The sequence below is a fragment of the Ipomoea triloba genome, chromosome 11 (assembly GCF_003576645.1).
Source record: "Ipomoea triloba cultivar NCNSP0323 chromosome 11, ASM357664v1".
Lineage (NCBI taxonomy): Eukaryota > Viridiplantae > Streptophyta > Magnoliopsida > Solanales > Convolvulaceae > Ipomoea > Ipomoea triloba.
Genome location: NC_044926.1, coordinates 14,725,846 through 14,733,336, shown reverse-complemented (window position 1 = coordinate 14,733,336; position 7,491 = coordinate 14,725,846).

Sequence of the window (7,491 nt, the reverse complement as noted above, 5' to 3'; positions counted from 1 at the left end):
TGCTCTTAGCTTGGGTTCTTGCTTAATGGAATGAGGTGTCCCTTGTTCCTTCTTTTGCAATACTTCGTGTCTCCCATGCCCTACTTGCTTGCTTTGGTGCCTGGTCCAAGGAAAGGAGTCCAAGTCTGCCTTCGAATAAGAAATCACAAAGGCTTTCAAAAAAGCACCTTTTGACGACTTTGGGGATGCGAAGAAGATTTTAAACTACTTTCAAACCGTCACACGGATTCCGACCCAACTACCGTAAGAACAGAATGGAAGGGCAAAAAACGATTCTATGCGCATACGTGAAAGAACAAGCAACGGCTTTCGCCAATATTAAGACACTGCTAACCTGGTTTCCCGCTCCTTTCCTTGCTCGTGGCATACCCTTCACTTAATAGATGGACGAATGGAAGAAGGGGTCCCCTTTCGGCTTTTGGTTGGGAACAGAATATGATAGTTGTCCTCTCACACGCCCTTGAAGTCCGAAAAAACTTCCTTTGAATAGCTCGTCCCTAATACCCATTAGGGCCTTCCCCCTAAAAGAGAGTGACTTGCATTAGACTTTCAATTGGAACTGTTGAGTTCTCCTACTCAATGGGATTTGAAATTGAGAATTCCTCTGACTCTGACACGGATTTAATCAGTAAGCCTATAATGGGATTAGTTGTTATTTCATCTCTTTGATTGGGACACAAGAACCTTGCAACAATTCCTGTTGAAGGAGAAGGAGCTACATTCTAAAAGTAGAGGCTGATAGCCGGATTATCCTTTGATAGTCTTGATTGCTCTGCCGCTCTTTGAGCTCTTGCTTTTCCTCACATCCGGACCCCTTAATAAGCAGTTGGGACTGGACTGAGCATCTTCTTTTTAGAGTGATGAGGCAAAGTCTTATCAGATTAAGTAGAGGTCAGATTGAAGTGAAATCATAGATGCAACGAGAGAGGAAAGGGTGGGAGGGAAAAGGGGCTTTGATCTCCTTGAATTGTTAATTCACCCATTACTATTAGATAAGGACTGATTCGTTTCCAATTCATAAGGGAGTCTTGGTGATGACGGCAAAGACTGGGTTTTATTTGTTGATTTTGTATTAGAGCTCTAGGATTGGGCTTTGAAGCCCTATTTTTCGAGACTTTAATCTGAATTCGTTCCTGCCAAAGATGTTAATGATCTAGGTTTCCATTTCTGGTTTTCGGGAGGCTTTTTAACTTAACAACAACAAATAAACTTTTTCTAAATAAGATATTTGTTTTCCTAATCTAAATCACACATGAGAAAAGCCATTCTTTGGGACGTAGCTGGCGCACATGACGAAGGAGGATAGAGGGGGTTGAGGTCATAAGTAAACCAAAAATACTTATTTTTCTTCCTTCGGGTGGATCAACATACCCGTCCCACTTCAGTCGTAGTCTTAGACCCCTTCTCTCATTGAGAACCCATACCGTAGACCTCGTCAATGCCCGAGCGATGTCTTGTACTGTTGTTCTCTCAAACCGCTTTAAGAAATGAAATAAAGCATCATGAACACCTATACCTTTTACTGTAGTGCTTTTAGTACCCGCTTCCTTGGTACCGGCTTTTGGTTTGGAACTGAAAGGGGTCCTCTTACACGCTGAGGCCTAACCTCAGGCAAATTTTAACATTCTTGAGGAAATCCCGGAGCTCCCCCCTTCTCTTTGAAAAGTATGAGTCCCATCACTTAAATTCGAAGCATAGCTCTTGTTTGTTCCGGTGGTTGTGGAGTCCCAGACAAAAGATGATTTTGTAACACAACCTTGCCCCTTATATACCATTAATAGTCGTTGCTAACTTTAGGTAGGATCATATGAGAACATATCCTTAAGATAAAACTAAGAACTCATCACAACCGTACATCTGAAAAAAAAATTAGACGCACCAGATAAGATTTTAAAAAATGAGGTAGCATTTTTGTAATAAAAATGAGGTGGCATTTTCGTAATTATCACGAACTTTACATATTTAATATTAAAAGTTTGTACTTGCAAAAATGCAAAAGTGCATTGCAATTAGGGTTTCGATTTTAGAGTTTATGACTGAGTTTTTTTTTTTGTTATTCGGTCCAATAGTTCACTTTTTATTGTTTAAGGTCTAACATTTACGATTTAGATTTAAAATTTAGTTTTTTTCATTGAGTTTATGGAATTTACCAAGTTTACATATTTAGTTGTTAAATATTGCATATTTAAGTGTTAAAGTTTGCACAGTGGAGTTGATGATAATTATGAAAATGCCATTGCATCTTTTTTTTATCTGATCAGATCCATCAAATTTTTACAAATGTAATGCTGAGATTGGTTCTTATTTCTCACTTATGGTAGTGTTCTCCCAAGATCTTTAGTATAGTGATCATATGAGAACCACCCTATAAGAAAACCATCTACAGTAAATATTATCAGATGAAATAGCTCGATGCTAAGGCAGTGAAGGGAGAATAACAACTGGTATAAAGGAGTCAAGACTTAGCTCAATCTGAAAAATGTGACTTTGAAGAAGGCAAATCAACTGAAGGTAGTGAAGTAGATAACCTAAAGGCAGCTAATCACCTAAGGTCTACCAATGAAGAAACTACCAATATGAAAGAAGATTCCATATCAAGATAAAGAGCAACATGTTTAGATCAAGATAAAGAGTAGAACGTCTAAATTTGAATTAGCGTAAAACTCAAGGAGAAGGATAAGGTTGTTACACAACAGGACAAGGATGTACAACTGCACAATCATGGAGCTTTTGGCAGCATGGACACCTGTCAAAATGGGGTTCAATGAGCATATTCCAACCTGGCCCTACCTCTATCCCATAAATAGAGAGTTCTTAAACTTAGAAAAAGAGAGGTTAAGTAATAAGAAAAGAAAAGATGCGATTCAAGAATACAAAAAGGTGAAAAACATTCAAGTTATTGTGATAAAATCTGAAGGATGAACAAGGGCATCAACGCCATATCTAGTATCTCTGAAGCTTCCAATCCAACATTTGAAAACAAACAACCTCCATTGTAGGCTTACTGTCGTGGTGGAGATCTTGCTCGAGGTGACTTGGTGGATAATCCTTGGAGTAAAGATTAGGTGTCGAATATTAGGTGGGCATAGCCGAGTCAAAGGAACATCACCCGCAATCACAATACTTGGTGGATAAAATGTGATTGGACCACTTTGTATTTTGGTGATAAAAAATACTTAGTGAAACCTCCTTGTAGTTTAAGGAGAAGAGTGGATGTAGACAGAGTTGTCGAACCACTTAAAAAACTCTCTATTGCACTTACTTTATTTCTTACATTTACTTTACAATTCATTTATCACTTTCATTCAGCTGACTTTCTCACAAAATCAGTTGATCACACTCAATGCACTTCAAATCATCTGTGCCTAAAAACTTCGCTATATACAATAAATTATTCCGCAACGCACTAATCAGCTAAACAATTGATTATATTCTATTTAAAAAAATCATCTCATAAATTGAGAAGTTTGAAAATATGTGAAAGTCTATTCAATCCCCCCACCCACCCACCCCTTCTAGACTTTCATCTCTATCTATTACTTTTGGGACAAATAGTTGGCTAACATGCTAGGTCGGAGTGTTCACATTATACTTCTATTGTTTCCAAGTGCCTAGGGTTACAGCTCATAAGGAAGGTACGCGCCTCGTGTGTTTTCTTTTAACTTAACTAGTTTTCGAGTTTTGTAATGATAAAGTGCGAAATGGTTGGCATTGGGTCTCTATGGCAGGCCTTCGGCCACAGTGGTCAGCTTTTAGATTCAAATGGTCAACATATATATGCTATCCCACTTATCGGCGATCACCTCTTTTCTATAATTGCAAAACGGTCGACTCCTCTCTCCTACCTCTCGATGGTATACTTTCTCAAAGCATTTCCAAAATATGCATAAGTGTAGAGGATTTCAAAATAACATTTCTCATCCAATAATCATTTCAAAACATAATCTTTTCCAATAGTCATTTCCAAAGTATATTTAGAGTTTATTATCGAAATGGTCCCTCGACTATTGCGAAATTACCAATTTGGTCCTTAACAATTTTTCTTGCACAATTATGTCCTCGAGTTTGAAAATTTTAACCAATTTGGTCCCCCGTTTATTTTGGTGTTAAACAACTATTAAATCGGGACCAAATTGGTAATTTTGCTATAGTCAAGGGACCATTTCGGTAATTAATTTTTGACTGAAATGGTCCCTTAACTATAATGAAATTACCAATTTGGTCCCAATTTAACGGATATCAAACGGTAAAATAAACATAGGACCAAATGGTTAAAATTTTCAAAGTCGAGGACTTAATTAGGCAAGAAAAATTGTCGATGACCAAATTGGTAATTTTGCAATAGTCGAAGGACCATTTCGGTAATAAACTCGTATATTTATATACTAAAAGATGGAGGAATACAAAGTTCATCTTTTCTCATAAACATAATCGTATAAATATGGAGAAACATAAGATATTTGCCTTTAAGGCTAAATCAACTATTTACAAATATGGAGGAACATAATTCTCACTAGTGGGGCAGGGACATCATCTCGGTGAGCCCTTAGTGATCAACAATCCTCTATTGACCACACATAAAAAAAAACCCCCACTTACTTAAGGTGAAAGGGGCCAAGGGTCTTAGTCAACTAAACCCTAGTGAATGGTAATCCACTTTATTGAACACTCCACAAATTGCCCCTTTTATGAAAATCAGGACTAAAACCTTTAGTGTGCACTACCTAGAAGGTTTTCCAAGCCCAAAGGTAGTAACTAGCTCTAGTAACCCACAGTGTTTTCTACCAGGTTTCTCCTCGAATAAAGTATCCAGGATATTTTCTACCAGATAAAATTCACAAAATAGGACCAAAGCCCACAATTACATATCCTCCAAAAATAATACATTTTTACATCATAACCTCCAAAATAATCAAAATATCATAATATCCTCCAAAACAATACTTTGTATTATTGATTATTCACTACAAGAAAAATGTTCATAGGCAATGGTCCTATGAGGTAAAATTTCTATTGTCAAAGCCGGTGTTGTTGTAAGTCTCGCGCAAAGACAACGGTTTTTAACCATTGGGGAAAAGACAACGATTAAAAACCATTGTCTATTGAGTGTTGTTGAAGCATGTGTTGTTGGAAGTCATGCACATAGACAACATTTTTTACCCATTGTCTTTCCTAGAAAAGACAACAGTTTTTAACCGTTGTCTATTGAGTGTTGTTGAAACCGGTGTTATTGTAAGTCTCACGCAAAGACAACCGTTGTTAACCGTTGTCTTTTTTAGAAAACACAACTGTTAAAAATCGTTGTCTATTGAGTGTTGTTGAAACCAGTGTTGGTAAAAGTCAGGCACAAAGACAACGGTTTTTAACTGTTGTCTTTTCTATAAAAGACAACGGTTTTAATCGTTATCTATTGTCTGTTGTTGAAATCAGTGTTATTGAAAGTCACAGGCATAAACAACGGTTAAAAAACCGTTGTCTTTTCTATATAAAACATTGGGTTTTAACCGTTGTCTATTGTGTATTGTTAAAACAAGCGTTGTTGAAAGTAAAGTCGATAGACAATGGTTTTTAACTATTACCTTTTTTTTATATATAAGACACCAGTTAAAAATCATTGTCTATTAAGTGTTGTCAAAACGTGTATTGTAAAAAATTTCAAGCATAGATAACGGTTTTTAACCGACGTCTTATATATCAAAGATAATGCTTAAAACCATTGTTCTCACATTAATAAACAACAATTTTAAACCGTTGTTTTTAACCTGTTTGGATTTTAAGCATAATAGTATAATAATGTTCTAAATACACAATATATGTTCACAATGTTCAAAATACACAAGAACCAATGACCAAGTCTAAATACTTCAATGAATAATTCCAATCACCAAACACCATCACCAAGTCTAGATACCACAATGTTCAAAATACATAAGAATCAATCACCAAGTCTAAATACTTTCGAATAATTCTAATCACCAAACCTAAATACTTCCGAACAATTCCAATCACCAAACACCATCACCAAGTCTAAATGTTCACAAAGTTCTAATCAAAAGCATGCCTATTGTTTATATCTTGAAACACAATCTGCACGTTTTGTATAAGGTGGTCAGTAATCTATTCTTTAAGATATTGTAATAATGTGGTTGTATACTCACTCGTTTTTAACATAGTATAATCCTACTTCATTGTTGTCTTATAATGTATAAGTAAAATTATGATCATACATTACAAAAATAGCCCATGTGCATGTCAAACCAGATAATCAAATTATCCTCCCCAATTTAATTTAACTCGTGTAAATATTTCACAAATAATGATGTATTTTTTCGTGAAACTCGATTGATAGAACTAGATTGTTCCATATAATTTGTGTGTATAACAATAGATGTACATTATAGAATAGATGGAAGAATTTAGTCTTAAAGAAGTCATTTTATTCATTGTTCTTGAATAATGTCGATAGAATAGAGAGCATTGTCTCTTGGGTGTTTTAGAGAGAATAATAGAGGGAAAAAAAACCCCTAAAATGAAGGACTAAGGCCCTTTATATAAGTTCAATACCCATATTATACATCGAACATATGTACAATATACGTAGGGCAGTATCCATGGGTATATTCCCTATTAAATAGTCCCCTAGTCTGTGTCTTGACAGCGAGCCAATGAGGAAGGGTTCGGACGGGAAAACTAACCTTACAGTCCGTGACTTATGCCAGTTGCATTGTTAACAACCTTAGACTAAGAAAAAATTCCAATGGGAAAAAATCTTAACCAAGGAAAAAAAGAGCATAACCTTAAGCGCTAATGAGGAAGAGTTCGAGCTGGAAAAACTAGTCGTATTGTCCGTGACTTAGGCCGGTTGCCTTGTTAAAAACCTTAGACTAAGAAAAAATCCAATGGGAAAAAATCATAGCCAAGAAAAAAAAGAGCACAACCTTAAGCACAATCTTTTGGACTATAAGAGTCGTCCAAACTCTACCGATCTAGGGATCGGATTTGCGATACGATTGTGATGCCAAATTTTACTGATCTAGCAACTGGATTATTAGTTATGATTGGGAGTTCGAATTATTCGTGACTTAGAGATTCAATTTTACCAATCGAGGGATTGTACTTACCTATGATCTAAGGTTCGAATCTTACTAATCAAGAGATCCGGTTTCACCAATCTGGAGATTGGATTTTTAATGAGATTTAGTGATCAAGTCTTACCAATCAAAGAATTGGAGTTATTTATGGTCCAGGGACCTTTATTGATCTTACCCATCACAAGTGGGACACTTTTCCCAATGCCCTTTACTCAGGCTAACTGGTCGTAGTTAGTTTGAGCTCGTTCAAACCTTGATCCAGATTACCTAGTTACAAGATCGTTCTTATGTGATCATGCTCGGTTGGTTTTGATTACTACGTTAATCATTATGACGGATTTTTGAAAATCGAAATCATTTAAACGGTGTATTTTCCCCTTTGTCATGCTCGGTTTATGAA